At 44.2% G+C, this 11,382-nt stretch overlaps 1 long non-coding RNA gene across 19 annotated transcripts; it reads right to left on the bottom strand.

Moving 5' to 3' along the window:
• Window positions 1-1,425: 1,425 nt before the first annotated feature.
• On the bottom strand, window positions 1,426-11,377 carry LOC120703524. Of its 19 annotated transcripts, XR_005687053.1 has the most exons (10): window positions 10,751-11,376; window positions 9,246-10,631; window positions 9,019-9,140; window positions 8,390-8,450; window positions 8,218-8,293; window positions 7,579-7,648; window positions 3,968-4,102; window positions 3,482-3,580; window positions 3,140-3,210; window positions 2,568-2,894 (listed from the first exon to the last, which is right to left on the bottom strand). It is a non-coding gene; the product is annotated as an uncharacterized LOC120703524 (long non-coding RNA). The 19 variants fall into 19 exon arrangements; XR_005687050.1 differs by having other exon boundaries at window positions 7,579-7,687; window positions 9,019-10,631; window positions 10,751-11,375; XR_005687047.1 differs by having other exon boundaries at window positions 3,140-3,207; window positions 9,019-10,631; window positions 10,751-11,375.
• Window positions 11,378-11,382: the final 5 nt, after the last annotated feature.

The raw sequence follows: 11,382 nt of genomic DNA, 5'->3' as shown, positions 1-11,382 counted from the left end.
AGGAAAATTAAAAAATAATTTTTCTCACCTAAGGTGATGGAAACGGCATCCATCGCCTAAAGGCCCACACGGTCCACCAACGGCCTCCCCCGCCTCTGTGCCGCTGCCCGACTCCGGCGCCGCCCCAGCACCTCCGCTGCCATCCTCCTCCGTCGCCGTCCCTATCCTTTCTCGCCGCCGCACCGCTTCTCATCACCCCCGCCGCTGGCCACCACCCACCAGGATTCCTACACCTGCCAGCCGACAGCGCTCTCAAGCCGCGTCACCCTCTACCGCCCAACCTGCCACCACCGTCGGGCCACCGCTGCCCCCGACCACCTCCTCTAGGGTTGGCGGCCATGGAAGCCTCGGCAACCCGGAAAATTAAGTTCCACCGCTGCCCTCCACCACCCCAAGAGTCGGCGATCTCGCCGCAGCCGCTCTCCCCACCAACCACCCCTCGTCGGCCACCCCGGCCAACCCCACCCCTCCCCTAGCTTACCTCCGCCGCTCCCTCTCCCTTGGCTCGCCGCCGCCGCCCACCGGAGCATGAGGAAAAAGAAGGGAAGCCTTCAGGCGATGGCCTCGAGTTTTGTCGCGCGGGCAATATATAGCCCTGGCATCCTCTCGCTCGCCTGTGACGATGCCGACAACACAAACATCGCTTGTGATGGTGGCCAGCAACGAGCGGTCTATTCTCGCCACTTCCACTTGTGGTGCCAGCCATCATCCGTGATCCGCTCGAGATGGAGACTGCTACCCGTGAGATATTACACTTGACGGCAATGTTGACCACACCATAAGTCGGGAGGCCACAACAGGTATCAATAGTCTAAAAATAATCTCACAATGTGTAAAAAATGAGGTAGGCAATAAGCTGGGTCATGTACGATAAAAACTATTGCTTCTCCTCGACCTCTTCATTTTCAGCTGCCAATTGTTTCAACTTAATATTCATTTGCACATAGTGAACTCAAATGGTAATATATTCTGTTCTCTTGTGACCGGTCCATATGGTTATGGATTACTTTAGCACCAAATGCTATAAAGACCATCTCTGCACTCAAAGATGCATTTATTGTATAATGACTACTTTTCCACAATACTGTGGCTGTCATTAGGCGATTTCACTTTACCCAGTCTATACTGTTGCAAAGGCTTCCCCACCTCGGCCTGACCCTGTGTGCTTCCTCATGGCCTTCTCTGCCAGGGTGATCAGGGGCGGGCCCACTTGGTATTCAATGGTATTCATTGAATACTCATTATTTAAAAAAAATTGAGTATATATAATCATATACATATATTAGGTTCGTGCCCGTGCGTTGCTACGGACAAACGAATTTTTTATGTTAGCATCAATTATATGAAATACTTGTAAAACTTGTAGCATTTGAAGCATGTGTACGCACATATGTTTGAAGGAATTGCACTTCATAGCATACCAAATATGCATGCGAAAATATTTTTTTTTCTTTATTGCATACGAAATATATATACAAAATCAACGCTCCTACAATCTAATATGATAGCTAAATTGAAGGATTGAAATAAGGTTTCATCCTTATATGGAATTAAAAATAGTAGTATATAAAAGACAAGATTTAGGCATTTAGCTCGTGCTCGATGGCCCCCACGCCTTCTTGAATTAGATGAGATTGCATTCATTCTGTTGCCTCTTCCAGCCAGACAAAAGCAAATAGTTTTACTACACGACCTGCAACACCAAGGCATTGGCCCACTGGATATATTACATCCATAAATAAGTCTCGAGGACTTCAGCTACTATGCTTATTCTGTTACTCACGATCGCCTCATCATTCCATAAGATCTGTGCATTCCTTTCTTTCGACAAATGCCAGTTGACCAGAGCGATCAGAAAATCAAAGGCCTCTTTGTTTTCCTGCCGGGTTGATCCACCATCAGCATCAGCATCACATCTACAAATCTAGATTTTCAAAAGGTTCATTGAGTATCATTTATCCAGAAATATCTGCATACAAAAAAAATACAATTCATAAGACATCTCATCAAAAAAAATCTAGGCTCACATCCTACGAAAGGACTGCGGATGGTGCAATCAATGAAATCACATTAGTAACAAAGTGCAAAAGACAAATCATTTTGAGGATTGCAATCTCTATTTCTCCCTCTCATATTTCAAAAGCAGAAAACACTACAAAAAATCTATTGATACATGACGATTAAATTTCATCACAGATCACTAAAAAACTGTCATAAAACAGTATCTATGACGATCTCAAATTGCGTCATGTATTGAGTTTCACAGATTACACCTCGTGACATTTCTTAAAATTTCGTCACAGATTGCTTGATCCATGACATTTTAAAAGCGTCATAAAATGTCCCCGGGCCCCTGAAGCCCAACCCAAACCCGGTTTCTATGACGAAAATAAACGTCACAAACATCATCACTGATTCAATTGCCACGTCATACATAGATGACAAAAAAGATGACGTGTAGTTGGCATATCCGATGAATGGCTGGTAACATGGCAATGACGTGGAAAGTGATGATGACATGGCTACCACATGGATGCTGATGTGGACGATGAAGTGGCATCAAGCAATTGGGTCAATTTGGGCCCATTTGCATATGGCCCAAGAGTTTCTGCTCATGAAATATTGCATGACTCATTGTACATCTAGCCCATTTAAAAGCAGCCCATTTTTGCAGTAGATCAATTAGCATCTCAGCCCAAATTAATATATAAACCAGCCCACAGACATCTCATCACATGCATAAAACATCAAAGTCTTTCTATTTAGCATGAAATCAGTATAACTAATTAATCTCACAAAATCGCACAATTCTGGAAAAAAAAGTAGCTTCAAGCAAATCCATGTTTCAAGCACGAGCCCATGTTTTGCATCCATCTTAGCTTTTAATTGCAGACCTGCACATGATATAGCACACATGGTCAATACAACTGCTGCATTATCAAACAGAATACAAAATTATAACTGGTATCAACATATCTGACGGTGTTTTTAACCTAAATTAATATTCGAACAATACAGTACTAAATACAAGTCAGACGACAGTCCTAACAGACCGATTTTATATACATATTATACAGTACTTTGGACCATATTACCCCAGCTAGAAGGTTTGATACATTTGAAGGAAGTCAGAGATTACCTGTCTTTTTTTTTCAATAGGTAATACATGCACCATGAAGTCAGTCAGCGATTGAAGCGATTGTCAACCTTCTGTCCATAAATAAGAATGGAAAGGGAAAATTAAAAAGAAGAAACAGATGCAGAGTATTCGACTTTGTAAGCAAGAAATTGGCAGGAAAAGATTAAACCTTACCACTAAAATCATCCCAAGAAAATGGAAATGAACCTCTAGCTGAACATAACAGATGCCGTGTTTGAAACCAACAAGGCACATACATCTGACTCCCCTCTGAATACCCCCTTCCCATCCCAACCAGCAAAAGGGAAATAAATTCATATCTGTTTTCGCACTCTTTCATACCTGTTTTCAAACTCTTTTGTGCCTGGTTTCGCACAATCAGCTGAGTAAGCAGCTTTTCTTTCTGCTACCGCACGCATCACCATGTTGCACGCCACTGGTCTGTGTGAAATTCAGAGCAAAATAGGAGAACAATTCAGTTTCATGGCAAGCAAAGCAAAGAAACATTTTAGACTTCAATTGCTATGAGTTCATCATGAATTAAAAGATATAAGAATGCATGGAAGGACCTAAATAAACCATGGGACATCTTGTCGAGCCTAAAATTGAGAAGCTGTACGTTTTGGGGACAACAATTGAAATGCTAGATTGAATTATTGCAACAACAAAATTCACATGCTGCATAGTGCTCTTGATGTGTATTGGCGAAAATATAATCAGTCCAAGAGTTCTAGTTGCATAGCAGGACTGTGTGTGTTTAATTCGGGACTCTTTACTGGTCAAGGTTAATTACCTGAATGAGTCAGAATAACGAACGACCAATTTTACCTGTGCAGCATCTGCTTCTACAGGCTCTCCAATTTAGGGGCTTCAAGATGCACAATATGATAGCTTCTTCTAAAGGCTCTCCAATTTAGCCTTCTGCACGACAGCACGACCTATGTTCCATGCTAATGACACATCCTGAGAAGCACAATAGGAATTTGAGGTGATTGCAAAAGACAGAAAAAAGAAGATAGTTACATCAGAGCCGGGGCTATAGGCGCTGCTCTACTGGCATCATTATGAGAAAACAAAGCAGATGCCCGGATCTGGTGCCTGACTGTCTGGCAGACCCCATGGCCGGGTGCCGGAGGAGCAAGGAGCGGGATGTAGAGAGCCGTAGTTGAAGGAGCAAGGCTCAACCGCAGGGCGCAAGGAGCGTGCAGTTGGGAGTCAGAGGAGCAGGACGAAGGCGGGCCGAGGCGGCGGCGGAGGAGGTGGCAGTGACGGGGATTAGGAGGAGGTGGTGGCGGTGGCGGCGCAGATCCGCGGTGGCCACGGCGGGAAGGAGGAGCTGCAGCGGTGGTGGCGGCGCGCGGTGAGGAGGAGCGGTGCGTAGAGCTCCTGCACCAGGCCGACCGCGCGTCCTTGGCTGCCGCTGGCCTGGGCGAGAACAATGACGCCCGGACCGCCACGCAGCGGTGCGCCTTCCTCCCGGCCGCCGCCTCCCGCGACCCGCGACGCCACCACCGCCACCGACTTGGTGAAGCCTTCCACGGGCCTGGCGGTGGTGAGGGGATGGGGGAGCGAGATGCAGTGCGAGGTGGAGGCGGATTTGAGCAGGCTGAGGGTGTGACGGGATGCACTAGGGTTTGTGTATCTTTTTATACCATGGTATTGCAATCAGAGCCACAGGATCGATAATGGACGGTCACCAACAATTGGGCTAGTCAGGCTATTCGGGCCTTGTTTCATTCCTGGTCTGTTTAACATTTTTTTTATTTTTCTATTTATTGCATCATTATAAACTAATGCATAAAAATAATAATTTTATATATTCAAATAGATTTTTTATATATTGTACACTATGTACAAGCTATTTTGTAGAAGTTTCAATAATTTTCTAATTCATTTACCATTTTTAATAGATTAAATGATTTTCTGCGAGTTTATTGAAATTATTTAGAATTTGAGCTATATGTACCTCAAATAATAATAAAACATTCTCAAAAATATTGTTTAGGTATATATGTTCTGTTATTGCTTGTATCCTAAAAACAGATGAAAATTTCAAATGTTTGCTTGGGATAATTCAAGCTTCTACTTTCCCCCTTGTTACAAAATAATCCTAATAATACCTAAAACTTCTGCAAAAATTCTGTAAATTGTCGTAGAATCATTTTATGGATGTATAAACTTTCCATAAAAAACTTATATAGTTTTGGTAAAGTTGGACCATACATTGTTCACCGAAAGATACATCTCTGACATAGTTTCTTGTAATTCAAGTCCAAACTTTGAGATTTGAATACCTCATAACATGTTCAAACTCGTATGCATCTCAATTTTGGACACCACCTTATATTGACCATAGCATTGATAAATACCAAGTTACATTAGCAATTGTTATGCAAAAATATGCTTTTCAGTGCTCTATTTTGTTGGAATAAAACATGTCATATGAAAATAATCAAGATGTAGCAATTAACATATAAACAAAAGCCACAAAATGAAATATTCTGATTTTTAGAAAAATTCAGAAAAAAGAACCTTCAAATTTGGAGTTGTTATGAGGGAGAAATACTGATTACAAAATTTAATTGCGGATTAAAAAGAAAAGGATGAATCACACGTGTGTTCTTCAATTCAGGGCCACGTTTCAACAATAATATATAAATAATTTTATTGCCCATGGACTGTGAGCCGAAGGTTCGGCGCACGGGAATGGCGCTCGGTTCTTGTCTTGGTGACACGTGTTCGAATCCTCTATGCTCCATTGCGCCTCTATTTTTGTTGGAATTAAAACATGGTGTACCTCTGTATAAAACATATAATACCTTACATGGAAAATCAAACAATGCTGTAGCGTAATGGAAAAGTGGCACCTCTCCTTAACCCAAGGACCACAGTTCGAACCCCCTCTCCTCCCCCTTGGTTGCGCCAATTTTTTTTCTTTTAAAGCTAGCTCATTCGTACGTCATATTTTTTATATTTTTGAGATTTGAGACTAGATTTCGATTCTCATATGTGGAAAAGATTTTGATCTTCTTAAATAACTAATTAAGACAACATTGGGAAGTAAATACTAATAATTTAACTAAAAAAAGTAACGCCTAGCATACATGAATGAGGGCATAGCTCATTGGTAAGTCATTTTTTTTATATCTTTGAGATTTGAGACTAGGTTTCGAATCTCATATGTGAAAATATTTTTTGCTCTTTTAAATAACTAATTAAGACCACACTGTGAAGTAAAATGCAAAACTAACAATCTTATAGATCCCAATATAACTAAGTCATATTTTTATATTTTTGAGATTTGAGACTAGATTTTGATTCTCATATGTGAAAAAGGTTTTGATCTTCTTAAATAACTAATTAAAACAACATTGTGAAGTAAATACTAATAATTTAACTAAAAAAAGTAACGCCTAGCATACATGAATGAGGGCATAGCTCATTGGTAAGTCATTTTTTTTATATCTTTGAGATTTGAGACTAGGTTTCGAATCTCATATGTGAAAATATTTTTGCTCTTTTTAAATAACTAATTAAGACCACACTGTGAAGTAAAATGCAAAACTAACAATCTTATAGATCCCAATATAACTTTTACATGTAATAGACAACTTCTAATTTATTGTTTATGAAATATGCCTCAAACTAAAATATGGTAATAGAATAATACGCATATTTCCAACATGATTTGAATGTAACTAAAATTAAATAATGAACCATGGCACAACTAAGGAGGGGGCCTGGTGGTTAGTTGTGGTCGACTCAAACCCACCGTGTATAAAAATGTTGAATGCCAAAACATACAATAGTCAGAATAACTATGACGATTTCTGTGACATTAATGCTGAAATGTCATTGTTTTGTGGGCTCAATTATATAACAAATTCAATAAAATGTCACTAAGTTTTGGGCCAAGGGCCCATACCTTCGGATCTATGACGAAAATCAGGAAATCGTCATGGATTGTGTGCGATTCTGACACTTTTTTAAAACGCCATGAAATTTTCGTCACAGATCACCACATTTCTTGTAGTGAAAAAAGAGAAATCACCACCAATACGCCCTACTTTGAGGCCAAAAGATGAATTTAACCCAGTTTTATTTTTACATATTGATATGGCAATTTATTGGGAAAGGTAGCTCCTCTATGTCTAGAAATTTATCCTATCCATTATTCTTAATTTAATTTTCTCATCATTGCAAGGATTCATCAGATCTGAGTATGGTGAGCATTCTTCACCTAACATTAGCATTCTAAACCATTCATGGCAAATCGTGGTGAACAACTTTAGTAGTTAGTTTCACATTCCAAAATGCATTACAGGCATATTCTAATAACGACTCTGCAATATAAATGTAATGATTCTAGTAGCCATTTAGAAGTGAGCATTTGATATGATTAAGATCGAAGGGGAAACAATTCCCAACAGCCAGGATACCTTGGCAAAGCAAGCTTCACTGCTCCAGCTGTCCAGCAATGATTTATGGAGACGCATCAGTCCAGTGATACTGGGAGTACCACACAATGTCAACATGCTAACACACCAGCTTTGTTCACATAGGAGAAAAACAAACAATTCACAAAAAAAAATGAACCAACAATGGTCCTGCAGAAATTTATTTATGGTGGCTAGGTTTATTGCTGAAACTGAAAACATGCATAAGCATGACCCATTTTGTTGGTCACTACTTTTAAAAATATAATGGCATTCTGGGAGTAAAGCACCAAGCATGACAGATGCAAAGATTACATTGGCAGCTTTGAATGAGACTCCCATGCTTACAGCTCATTACAGTAACATAAATAACAAACCTAACAGTTCGATTAAATTTTTGTTGATATGTGCAAAATGAAAAGGTACCTAGATTATAACTCTACACGTACACTTCCAAATCTCATGGATTGTACTAATCAAAGCTTAAAGACTAACTTTTGAAAATCGCATCATATTGTAATGGCCATATTAGTTAAACAGCCAAGAAAATCACCTCATAGTGAGTGAGCGACAATATGCTCAAACAACCTGGTTATTCTGCTTCTGAATAAACTTTAGTGTTACAGAGTATAGATTTATTACCTTAAGTTAACTGGTGAAACTAATCAAAGTTTAGCCACACTCCTCGTAGCACAACACCTCAACGCCTCATATTCAGCTGTAAAGAAAAAGATTTGACATAGCACTGAATTAGTAAAAAAACTATAGCAGCTGTTACGTAAACATCATTATGCTAGAAACATATTCTGCATACCTTTGAATTAGAGGTTATGTGAAATAGTTGCGAATGGTCACTGAAATCTGAACGGAGGATTCTGCAGAGTGTAGCTTTGCATCAGATATGGGTTCCTTGCTGTCTGAAAATACTCCTGTATATATCGCTTTTTCTCTACTCCGATCAATCTAATGTGATCAAATTGCAATTAATATCAACGAGACAGCAGAAGAGAGGAATCAAGGCAAGGAAGGGATATGATATACTGTTGGGTTGGATAGGGCAAAGAATGATTGGTCTCTGCAGTGTTATACAAAATGATGTAAGCTTCTACTTATGTCAGTCCAATAGACTCAAAAGGAACATGTTGCCATAGTGAAAATAACCTAATTAAATGAGGAAATGGCTTATTTTGTTAGTAAAAGACTTATTTTGTTTGCTACATCGAGTTCGCTAGTAGCACTGTACTCTGTCATATTGCTGCTGCACCAATGCACCATACACATCCTTTCCAATCTTTTGCCCTTATTCCCAGAGTTTTACTGCTATCAGAATTGGATTTGTTGGAGACACCCTAACACAACTTGATTGTCAAAAATTATGGCCAATCTCATGGGTGAAATAAACCTAGGAAGGCTAGTGAAGTAAAACCTAGCTTATTAGTGTACCTTGGTGAAGTGAACCTGGGATGGCTGGCGATCCTTTCCTACCTAGTGTCCTTTGATTTAGGATTTGTTACTGCCACAACTTTGTTTGTGTTGTTGCGCCTCCGAATTGACCAATCATATATCTGTGCCTTGTTGTATAAAAGAATCAAAAATTAGTCTCAAAGTCGAAAAGGTATGTGGAAAAAGAATGGCAGAAAAAGATATATGTTCTCAGACAATAGCTATACCATCAGGACCACTTGTTTAACCATCCCCTTGCTCATCGATTGGTTGACCATGCATTTTTGTATTGGTCATGTGGCTGAATTGCTTTGTCATATTGTTTAGTACATGGTCAGACCTATAGGAACAGACCTATAGGAACAGAAGACTTTTCTTGACATGCTAATATTCTTGGTGCCTTTCATTACTATCGAGTAAAAGTTATGCATCTGGATATTACTAAGATCATACCACGCTATCCATGTTGTATATTGCACTGAAGTTCAACTCACCAGTTTCTGACTGGAATAATTGCTTGATCACATTGTTTGTCATAAAAAAGAAATAGACAGATAAATCCACATACCTCGTTCTTGATTACAAAGTGTAATAAGACTGACTTCAACAGCATATGCAATTCCATTTTTGCATCACCGATTGTAATTGTGCACTACGAAAGTGTTCTCCAACAGATCAGGCAAACCGGCGATGGATTTTGCCTTCGAGGAGAGAGGAGAGGTAAAAATACATCCCCTCTCTCCTCGAATGCATTTGGCCAGCGGCGCGGGGCGAGCGCGGCGGAAGGCGATGGAGCGGCCCCCTCCTCACCTCCGGCGGGGCTGCTGTCTCTCCCCCTCCTCGTCGTCTTCCTCGCAGCCGGAGCAGAGGCCGCTGGAGCAAGGGAGGCCTGGCCCGGGTGGCGGGCGGGGGCGATTGGGAGGACCTGGTGCGCCGCATGTTCCCGCCGGAGACCACCATCCCGGAGCCGCCCGCCAACCTCGACTACTCCATCGCGCTCGAGTACGACGGCCCGCCGGTGTCCTACGAGCTCCCGCGGATCGACCCCGCCACGAGGGCCACATCCACCGCCGCTCCAGGGCCGGCGGTCGCGACCGCGAGCTCCTGGGGCCCGCCATGGCCGCCGCCGGGGAGCAATGCACCACGGAGGCCCCGGCGCGCGAGCGAGGAGGAGGAGGCACCGGGGGAGGAGGCACCGGGGGCTCGCGGGCAGAGGGAACAGAGGAGGGGAGGGAGCAATGCGCCATGGAGGCCCCGCGACCCGCCATGGCCGCCGCCGGGGAGGAACGAGTCGCGGAGGCCCCGGCGCGCGCGAGCGGGAATGAGGAGGCACAGGGGGAGGAGGCACTGGGGGCTCGCGGGCGGAGGGATCAGAGGAGGGGAGCAATGCGAGCTTGGCGGCACGGTGGAGGTATGCATATGCGTTTGCCTCCGTGTGTTGGAGACGAGGATTTTCGCATGCGGGATCCCTCTACTGTGTACAACGCAAATGGAGGAAATGCCTCTCCATTTTGCATCTATCTGTTGGACTCAGTCTAAGCAGCCCCTCATCGCATCCAGTGGCCTCCAAGCCTTTCGATGCAAACACCCCACGTGCTCCCTTGAACGCGAACCTGGTGACCAAATCGCATCAGATCAGTGACCAAGAGAGGGTCTTACGTTTCGTGTTTGTAGCGCCGGCGCCGCGAAGATGAACTCGATAGCTTTGTGTCGGCAAAGATGGAGAGGATACCTGGCCGCGATGGCGAGGTCAGATGGCCGCTCCGGGTCCGTGCGGCGGGGTCGTGGCGCTGGCGGCGCGGCGCCGCAGTATCGCAGCGGCAGCAGCGACGTGGATCAGGGCTGGGAGCGTCGGCGTGGCGGCGACGCGGCACTGGCGGTGCGGCGGAGATTTTGGTCGGAGGCGAGGCGCTAGGGCGCGGCATTGATTCAGCACGGCGGCGGGGATTTGGGGCGGAGGCGAGCCGGTTGGTCTCCGGGTCCGTGCGGCGACGGCGCGGCGGAGATTTGGGCAGCAGTGACCTGGCGGACCCGAGGCGATGCCGGGGACGGAGCGCGGCTGGGCACAGAGCGGCGGCGGGGACGGAGACGGAGACGGAGCAGATCGGGGACGACCGCCGGGGGGCGGACCGGCGCCGGGACGGAGCGCGGCCGGTGAAGGAGCGGCGGAGCGGACGGCGGCCGGGGTGGAGCGACGTCGAGGACGGGGACGGACCAGATCGGGAACGACGGCCAGGGGCGGAGCGACGCCGGGATGGAGCGTGGCCGGGGAAGGAGCGGCGGCGCGGATGGCGACTGGGGGCAGAGCGATGTCGGGGACGTCCAGCAGAGGAGTGCACTGTATTACTAATACTTGCACCGAAG

This window comes from Panicum virgatum, chromosome 4K (genome assembly GCF_016808335.1).
Source record: "Panicum virgatum strain AP13 chromosome 4K, P.virgatum_v5, whole genome shotgun sequence".
NCBI lineage: Eukaryota > Viridiplantae > Streptophyta > Magnoliopsida > Poales > Poaceae > Panicum > Panicum virgatum.
This window is presented reverse-complemented; position numbering and strand designations above follow the sequence as displayed.